General features: G+C 38.7%; 1 non-coding gene across 1 annotated transcript; it reads right to left on the reverse strand.

Moving 5' to 3' along the window:
- Positions 1-9,716: 9,716 nt before the first annotated feature.
- On the reverse strand, positions 9,717-9,789 carry TRNAF-GAA (transfer RNA phenylalanine (anticodon GAA)). Its single transcript has one exon. It is a non-coding gene; the product is annotated as a tRNA-Phe (tRNA).
- Between the last annotated feature and the right edge of the window lie 577 nt (positions 9,790-10,366).

A 10,366-nucleotide genomic window follows, 5' to 3' on the forward strand; every position in this document is an offset into this window, starting at 1 on the left:
TGCTGATTGGAGGCCCCACAGAGCTTCCCTTCATTCTCAGAAAAGGCATGGGACTCTCTTCGTTGACCTCCAGAGGACACTGGGCAAAAAGGAACACAGAAGGTCACACCAGCACCCCCTCCCACTAACCCTCTAAGCGGAGGGCTTGGCCCTGGTATTTTTGTTAGAAACCTCCCTAGGTGATTCTGGAGTCCATATAAGAATGAGAGACCCTGCAGAGAACATCACATGGAGCACTGGCTGGCCATTGACAGCTCTTATTTACAGCAGTTAAAAGATAACCGCATTGTTCTGTAAAACTCTCTGGGGAATCTTTCTTGGTTCTTTAAACTCTGGGCACTGGAGTGTTTCTGTCATTTCCACATGAAGAGTTTTATTTGCCTTGTCCTGAACCCTCCTATCACTTGTTAAAGGGCATTTAGCTCCTGGTTCTCCAGTAATTTGTCCCTGTGCATAATTAATTTTCCACAGTTCTCTCACAGGGATTGTTTAATGCAAGGTATGGAGTTCCATGTTCACATTTCTTAATCTCGTAATGCAAACGCCAAAGTAACACCAAGTAACACCTTACTCTCTGTGTACCTTGGTCTTTCCAGAAAGGATCATGCAGTCCCTCTGTGATATTCTTGTAACTTAGATCCTGGCACACAAAGCCCTTCTTGTCAAACATCAGATGTACACCCACTGCAGATCTCTCAGATGGTGAAGCAAGGGAGCCGTGGTTGTACATATAGGTCATCAACAATGAGCTCAGATCCCCACACTCACTGTAAAATCAAGATTCCAGTAATCCATAACATAATAGATAAGCTTGCAATAAAAATAGGAATAAACTAGTGAAACATACAACAACACAAACCATGGATGACTTTGTATGTACCAAGACAAGGTCTGGATTAGATGTCTCTAACTGAATCAGAGGATGAAGACTATGGGAATACGTGTGCCGAGTGCACACATGTGGATGGCACTGCACTAGGCATCATAGAATAGGTGGCTTTCATCACTGCTGTGAGTCTCTGGAGGAACAAGTGCTAACTTTCCAGTAGAAATATACAATAGATTGGCAAAACAGTTCATAGAAAATACATATTATGAAAAAAATGCATAGATCTCTATACAATGTTTACACCAAAATAAACATATTTTAACTCTTTAAAAATTTTTTAAAAATTTATCTCAACATTCAGATCAGGGTAAAGAAATCCACATGACTGGCTAAAAAGCCCAGGGGAGCATTTCAGGCATGGATATTCAAGACACTGTGGCAAAAATGTTCTACATGAAAGATCTCTGTGAGATCCCTGTGGAAAGAACGGGCCATCAAAGAAGGAGGTACCTTTCCCTGAAGGAAGGAGAGAACTTCTACTTTGATTATGGCCTTGTCTAAATAATGTCAGAGTATGTGGACTCTAGAGGCTTCCATAGCCTTGGCAGCTCATGACAACAGCCTCAGGTGATCACTGACATCATAAATAATAGTGTCAATTGTTAAATCAACAGGAGTCACTGTGCACTTGCTCCCCATGTAGGACCTCTGTCCTTAATGTGTTGTACTATGAGAATTAACAGTAAAACTAGATTTCAAACAGTACTTTATACTTTGTGTGTCTGTGTGAGTGCAAACTGTTGAAATCTTTACTTAGTATAGAGTTTATCTTCTGTATATAAAGATAATTAAAAATGAATCTTAATGAAAAATGAGATGGGAGAGAGAGTAAGAGGTGGGATGGTTTGGGGGTAGGAGGGCGGGTATGGGGGAAGAACCGCTATAATCCACAAGTTGTACTTATGAAATTCATATTATTAAATAAAAGCTTTCTATAATAAAAAAGAGCCTTGGGTGACCACTGACATCATACATAAAAGTGTTAATTATTAAATAAACAAGACTCACTGTGCACTAACTTCCCATGCAGGACCTCTGTCCTCAAAGAGTTGTTTCATGAGACTTAATAGAAAAACTTGTTCTCAAGAATCACTTCCTTTTAGTGTATTAAGTGGAAGATACTCTTATGTCTCATAGCTATAGCTATGTCTAAAAGCTCACAAAAATGTGTCATTCTTGGGTTCTTCTTTAAAGTTAATTAAGTTGCTAAAAGGAAAGGAGGGGAGGAAGGAAGAGAAAAGAGGAAGGGGGAAAAAAAGCAAAATCACCTTCAAGATGCACTGACTGAACAGCCCTTGTCTGGACAGTTGAAGAAGTTTGTTTTTTTTTTTTTATTGTGTATTCTTTTTTTTTTAATAATGCATTGTGTGTTTATTATTTTGAAAATAAATATATTAGTATCACAAAATGAATTCATGGCAGTGATCATAACATGGGGAAAGTGGCATATTCTCATATGCATGATATAAGTGTATTTTTTTTTAACTTTTATTTAATGAATATAAATTTCTAATGTACAGCTTATGGATTACAATGGCTTCCCCCTCCCATAACTTCCCTCCCACCCACAACCCTCCCCTCTCCCGCTCCCTCTCCCCTTCCATTCACATCAAGATTCATTTTCAATTCTCTTGATAAACAGAAGATCAATTTAGTATGTATTAAGTAAAGATTTCAACAGTTTGCACCCACATAGAAACACAAAGTGAAACATACTGTTGGAGTACTAGTTATAGCATTAAATCGCAATGTACAGCACATTAAGGACAGAGATCCCACATGAGGAGCAAGTGCACAGTGACTCCTGTTGTTGACCCAACAAATTGACACTCTAGTTTATGGCGCCAGTAACCACCCTAGGCTGTCGTCATGAGTTGCCAAGGCTATGGAAGCCTTCCAAGTTCGCCGACTCTGATCATATTTAGACAAGGTCATAAAAGACAGGGTGAGGATAGTAACCAATGTTCCTAAGAGTAGCGTTAACCAGTTCTGAACAATATACAGCATTAAGTGGGGAAGAGGACCATCAGTACACACAGGTTGGGAATAGAGCCATTGGTGGTAGAGTAGAGGTTATGATTACAAAGGAATGAGGCCCAAGTGCACTAGACAGGGTCTAGAACAAAGGACAGAGTCATTATTAGAGGAGCTAAGAAAGGTGCTGTCTAAGCTACAATTAAGTTTTCTGATTGAGAGGCAAATAGAACCTGACAGAAGGGGCCTGGTAATAATCTGGTGGGCTTTAGGCCTTGTGAGTTAAGAGGTCCAGACCTATCTATCTCTTCACATGGGGTACATCCTAAGGGAGGTGTGAGCCACCTGAGGGAAGGCACCCTGTTGACTTTCATTACTTAGCTGGCCTGGGAGGAGAGCTGGCCAGGTAAAGGCAGGGGGCATCTCTAACAAGAAATGTACAGTTCTGCCTGCAATGTTGCTGACCCTGCTTGGCTGTCCCCTCATCTGCAGTGGTCACTTTGGAAGTTGGGCTGAGTGAAGGGCTTTTCAGCTTAGAGCCAATAAGATCTGTGGCTCTGACCTGGGCATCCTTCGACTCCAGGGCAGGTCCATTTCCAGTGATCCAACTCTTGGCAGAGCTGCCAGGGCTCTTCACAAGCTGCCTTCTGCTGAAGCCCAGGCTTACCACATTGAAAGCCACTGCAGTGGACTGGCCTGCTGGGTCTCCTTGAGGGCAGATCACTGTACAGAACAGCCATTAATAGGCCTGCCACCCATTGCTTCTGATGCCTAGCTTTCTTTTCCTCCTGGTTTTTGTTAAAGCAGACCAGAGGATGCAAGTCAAGGGAGTGCCCATGTCCCATCTCTAATCTTCGGTGGCCTGAACTACAAGTCTATAGTCACAGGCATGTTCTGTAGTAGTTTTTCTAAGGTAGACAATGCCCATGAGGAAAATTATATTCTCACTTTAAAACTTTCTTTCCCTTTGGTCTGAAAGGGAGGTTTTTTCTACTTACTGTATACTTCGCTGATGGCAAAGTAAATCTAGCTATGAGATTATAATTTATTTTTTCTTTTTCTTTCTCATACAAGCATTGAACTCTTTACCTAGAATAGAATTAATCCTCTGTATATAAATTTAAATGAAAGTAGATCTTAGTGAAAAACAGGACAGGGAACAGGAGAGGGAGGAACAGGAGAGGGAGAGTGGGTGAGAGGGCAGGTATGGTGGGAAGAATTACTATGTTCCTAATGTGGTAATTATAAAATGCATGTAAATAAATAAATTTTAAAAGCTATAAAAGAAAAAGAAATCCACGTGATGTTCAAACTATGGTTTCTTCTACTTAATGCTAAAGGAATCTCCTTATTTAATTTTAGTGTAGTCTCAGAATGAATAATTTTTATTCTTTTTTTTATTCTTACATATGATGATTTAATTTCTTTTTTGTTTGTTTGTTTTTTATTTCATAAATGTGAATTTACAAAGTGCAACTTTTGTATTGTTGTGGCTTCCCCCCCAACCCCCCTCCCTCCCTTGGCCCTCCCCTCTCCCTCTCCCATCCCACCCTTTATTGAGTTTCATTTTCAATTGCCTTCATATACTGAAGATCAACTTAGTATATACTTAGCAAGGATTTCAACAGGCTGCATTCACACAAATGCACAAGGTATAGGGTATTGTTCGATCAGTAATGTTTTTAAGTTTCATAGTAAAACACATTAAGGACAGAGATCCTACGTGGGGAGCATGTACCCAGTGACTCCCGTTGTTGATTTACCAATTGGCACTCTTATTTATGACGTCAGCAATCACCCGAGACTCTTGCTATGAGCTGTCTAGGCTATGGAAGCCCCTTGAGTTCACCGACTCTGAACATGTTTAGTCAAGGCTGTATCACAGTGGAGGTTCCTTCCTCCCTTCAGAGAAAGGCGCCTCTCTCCTTGATGGCCTGTTCCTTCTGCTGGGGTCTTGTTCACCAGGGTCTTTCATTTAGATTGTTTTTTGCCATCGTGTCATGGCTTTCCATGCCTGTGAGACTCTCATGGACCTTTCAGCCAGATCCGAATGTCTTAAGGGTTGACTCTGAGGCCGGAGTGCTGTTTTTATTCTTGTTTTTAAATGAGAGCCCAGAGATTTGAAATTCGCAGAGACTGACCTACACATAGCAAGACTGTCCTGAGATTCTCTGGCTTGAAGAAAAGATATAGCCCCCCAGAGGGAAAAATACAACAGCAGCAAATATCAAATATCCTTAGCAGATTTTAAAAATTACGAATAAAGAGAAAAACCTCATCTTTCCACAAATGTGCTTCTTTTAGTCACTCCTAGAACAACTCCTAGAAGAACAGGGAATTGTGGCATATGGTCTACTGATAAAATAGGTGCCTGTGCTACAGGAAAGACTCACTGTTCAAGAGCAAAGTGTGAGTGTGAATTAGGACCCTGGCTCCAATCACACAGCACTGCCCTTGGTGTGGCATGCAGAGCTGGGCTGCATGAGTAGCTCTTCCTGCTTGGCTCTGTAACTGGGTAGAATACCACCTTATACTTCCATATTCTTGCCTCAATTCATGGAGAAAGAATGTTCATCTTCCAAGCTATCATTTCAAGTAAATGAGTAAGCTTGTGCAAGTATCCTGCAGAATACCTGGTACTCAGCACCAGGTAGGTACTCAGTAAATAGGTGCTCAGTAAATCAATGCTATCCCCACGACAGTGAGAATATTTAAGGGGAAAATGTGAGGATGAAATAATTGAATTGCTATGGATTTTGCTCAAATACAATAACATATGAAATTGATGAACAGGCCACTCGTCCAGAGAAGAACATAGACTATAATAGCAGAGCAAGTAATCCAAGGCCTTGGAGGTCAGAGAAACTCAAATCCTGACCTGGTGCATTGTTCATGTGACTTTTGACAAGTCACAGAAAATGCTCATTTTGAATTTCTCACCTGTTAAATGTGGATGTATTTCGATTATAAAAGAAAAATAGTAGGAATGGCTTAATATGGGCCGAGGCCCTTAGTTTATGGGAATTGTTATCAGTATTAATGGTAACTAATCAGAAAGCTTCAACACTTATTTTTGGGCAAATTTGTTATTTTTATAAGTCCAGCAAATTAGCAAAAGTCAAAATGCACGCTCTTGGCCTTTTGGGAAGCAAGTTTATAAACACTGGAAAGTAGCCTCTAAAGAGTTTTCTGGATCACTGGAGACCAACAAGTGAGTTCTGGACCGATTGTCATCTTGACAGAGTTACTACCCTTGGAATGGGAGACCTTATGCCCCATTGACAAAGCAAACAACTGCTTTCCTTTTTACCAGAGGCAAAACTGGCAGTCACAAAATTGGTGATGCATGGATAAAATAAGCCAAAACTCCCTCCCTATATAAATTATAGGGAAAGAAATTGCTCATATAATGTTGATATTGCATATCCATAAAAATGTACATTCAGTCAACTCAGTTATTCACGGAGATATAAAGGTCTATGTTAAGTATGTAAACTAAGCAAGGAATGTTTACATTATAGAGCATGTGCCAAATCTATCCTTGAGTTGTCCTGTGAAAGAGAAAGTCAAAGCTACCCCTAAGAGGGTCAAACACAATTATCCAGGTGCACTTTGTTGGGAATGAACGTAGGTAATTCAGATGGTGTCAGACATTTCAAACCCTCTGAGATTGTGCTTCTGTAGTGACATTGTTGACAGGGATTTTGCACAACTAGTCTCAGCATTGCCATTCTTTTCCACTGGCTCTACCCAATGATTCCTATGAACCTCCTGAAAAGAATTCAAGCATAGGAGTTATTTAATATACACAACAAAAGAAAGGCTTATGGGATTAAAACATATTAGGTTAAGTTTGTATTTCATGTTCAATGGGGATCACTTCCTAAAAGCTTCTTCATTCAAAGGTTACAGAAAGTGGCTGTATTTTGCTATTTAGCAATCATTTCATATTTTGAAATACCTTTTAAATTTTTAATATAAAAATGAGTACAACATGTAAATGTAAAATTTCAAAATAATATGATAAATGATATGCTTGTCACTGAACTCGTGTCAACTCCACAGGGAACAGTGAGTGGCTCTCAAGACTGGGGATGTGTATTTATCAGTTCAGTTTCTAGGGAGGAGCCCATAAGCTGTGCACCTGGAAAAGTGGGCTTTTCTGCCTAATTTCTCATCTTCTCCTAATTTCCACAGCACTCAGAAAAAGAACATACACATTTTCTGTACATTTTCCATCTCTCGGTCTTGCTTTTTCCTTCTTTGTATTGCTTATATCTGAAGCTCTGTTGTCTCTATTTTGCTGAACAACCTCTATTACACTGGACAACGATGTGAAAGCCTCATCCAGACTTTCCAGGACTAGGCTGAATCCATTTCTGAGTAAAGTTAAAGAGTCTCACAGATTTCAAGGGATGGAAAAGCACGAACACAATTTAATTTCCAAGCCACTGCAGTAACAGTTCCCAAATATAGAAACAAAATGAACTAATGCTAGATCAAATACAGACGTTAAACACTTGGTTCTCTTCCTAACAGGTTTTGTTGCTCAGGGAATCTGCTCCAGCCAATATTTTAAATTCTCACAAAGAATGGTTTAAAAATATCATTCCAGCTTACTTTATGTACCATTGTAACTTTTTAAACAAATTTCATTAATATAAGGGGAAAGCACTGTAACTTTTAAAGTGATTTTCTTAAAAAAAAAATTATGATAAGATACCTTGGGGATTAAATACCGCATTAAGAACAAGAAATTTAAAAAAGACTTTGAATGATAGGCCCGAGCTGTCATCCGTGGTTTACATATATATTTATTTCTGAACAGACCGTGTTTAGACAACCTATAACACCTGGACTCACAATGATGATGCAAGCATCTTTAAATGCTTTGAGTCTGCCAATCACTATGGTCTCTTCCTTGGACTTTGTGACACTGTCAGGTACTTGCTCTGTCATACAGAGTTTTTCTGCAGTACTTTCAGATGGCTAGAAATGCCTAATTGCTCTCTGCTTTTTAAATTTCCTGATCACTGATTAAATCAATTCTTAGCACTTGCTCGAAATGATGTCTGACACAAAATTAAAATTCAAAAATGTTAACGCTATTATTATGAGCTTTCTCATTTAAGGTTTAGTAAAAATGTGACTTTTAAAGTTTAGATTATTCTAGAACTAAACCTTTAGTTTTCATTTCTCAGCCTCCTTTAATATTTTTCTTTATTTTGGAAGAAATGTGGATGATAACATACCAAAGTGAAAAAATCCTATTATTATTTTAGATATTCATATATCTAATCCTGCTGCTTAGAAACTATAGACCAATATTTCATTCTTGTCTAGTTGCTAATATTATACACATATTATATACATAATTGAATTTATGTATATATGTGTTTATTGTACATTATTGGATTCATAGGGAAAACTCTGGAAAAAGATTAGATGGAAGACTACAACAATGATTATCTTTAAAGTTGGGATTAAAGTAGACATCCTTATTTTTTAAGCAAATATGTTTCTGTTGAAATTTCAATGTTTCAGTGCTTTAGAATTTAAATAGTCATAAAGACTATGCAATCTTAAAAGATTCTTAACTATCTGCTTAATATCACCCAAGTTCCCTTTAGATACCAGCATTACCATTTGCATGAATGTGCATATCAACATTTCAGAGGCCAATTGCCTTCTAATAACAAAGTAGAAGTTATTAAAAACCACAAAGTTCTGTCTGTCTTGTCCATAGCCTAACCCTGTGGCCCCAAAGATTTGTTCCTCATCTCCTTCTCTGAGATCCCCTACCCAGTCCAGCCTTTCCATGCACAGTGTTTTCATAACATACATTTTCCATGAGCCCTTTGAGGATCCATGTATGCATGAATTTCAACATCTTTTGCACTAAAATAAACTCATCTTTCCATTCCATTTTTCCACAAACTTTCTGAAGTATTCTCATATGTATGAATACTCAAATTTCCCTGTTTCAGGGATTTCAAAGACCCCCTGCTGACCATGGACCTGAGGTAAGAACTTTTGAACAAAAAGTTAAATCTTGCTACAGAACATTAAAGCCTGAACATCCTTATACATTTGCTATTTGCAAAGGAATTATTAATACATAATTTAAGTACAATTAGGAAGACATAGAAAATGATGGCTTATAATACTGCTTTCATAGTTTGAGGGGTGAAGAATTCTTAGAACTATGTCTCATTGCTCTATCTGGCAAAGTCCCTGACCAAGAGAAATAATCTAGTAATCAGAGCAAAAATTTTCTGTTCTGTTCCTAGTGCATGCCAGGTCTCAGGCTCAAAAATGCCCACTTACCCAATAAGTAGGAGAATTTTAGTGATTATTTAAAAATAAGTTAATATACTGACTTAAGATGAAAATGTGACAGGTTCTAACTACTCCAGAGAAGTTAGCTATTATTATTTTAAGGATTCATTTATTTATTTGTTTGAAAGGCAGATTTACAGACAGAGAAACAAAGAGGAAGAGATCTTCCAAATGGGCACAACAGCCAAGGCTGGGCCAGTCTGAAGCCAAGAGCCTGGAACTTCTGGGTCTCCCGCCTGGGTGGCAGGGGCCCAAGAGTTTGGGCCATCTTCTGCTGCTTTTTCAGGTGTGTTAACATAAAAGGAAGTGAAACAGCCAGGACACAAACCAGTGCTCATACAGGATGCCACCAACACCAGCCCCAGCTATTATTATTACAGACATAACATAATAAGGTGAGTTTGGATCAGCAACAATCAGGAGGCCTTTGACCTTGAAAAAGAGGGAGTGATCTATCCAGACCTATGAAGACTGCCAGGAAGCTTACAAGTATCAATGGGATTTAAAAAGTCACTGCTGAAACCCGGGATCGAACCAGGGACCTTTAGATCTTCAGTCTAACGCTCTCCCAGCTGAGCTATTTCAGCTTGTCTGACAGTGCCTTCTGCTGACATTGTTGAGATACTATTTGTTTTACAATAAAAAAAAATCAATATTCCAATTGAGCTGGAAGTTGGCAGTTAACAATTATTACAGAGGTGATGAGGGAAGCTCCATCTTTACAAGCTGAAAGTAATAAATTATTTCACTTTTCTCATATGCATTTCCAACTGCTCTGCCTGCAAACCTTTTCTTCCGCTTAGAAATAGATCATGGCCTTTTCTTGGTGCCAAAATAAAAGATGCCTTTTGTTGGAATTTCCGCTCTAGTATGTGCTCTATTTCTAGAAAAATGACAGCCTGATGTATTTAAATATTAATTGAATATCCATTTCCATGAAAGCAATTTTTTTAGAGACCCACAAATACAGAGAATAGATACCAGAGAAGACTAAAGCTCCAAGGAGATCACTAGGGTGAAATGGCAGACACAGAAAATATGGACAAGAAAGGTGGAGCAAATTAAAGAGAGCTCTGTGGTAGGCAGAATAATGGGCTTTCGAGGATGCCCATATCCCAGCCCCACAAAATATGAACATGATAGGTCACAGAGCAAAGAGAAAAT

This window comes from Lepus europaeus, chromosome 1 (assembly GCF_033115175.1).
Source record: "Lepus europaeus isolate LE1 chromosome 1, mLepTim1.pri, whole genome shotgun sequence".
NCBI lineage: Eukaryota > Metazoa > Chordata > Mammalia > Lagomorpha > Leporidae > Lepus > Lepus europaeus.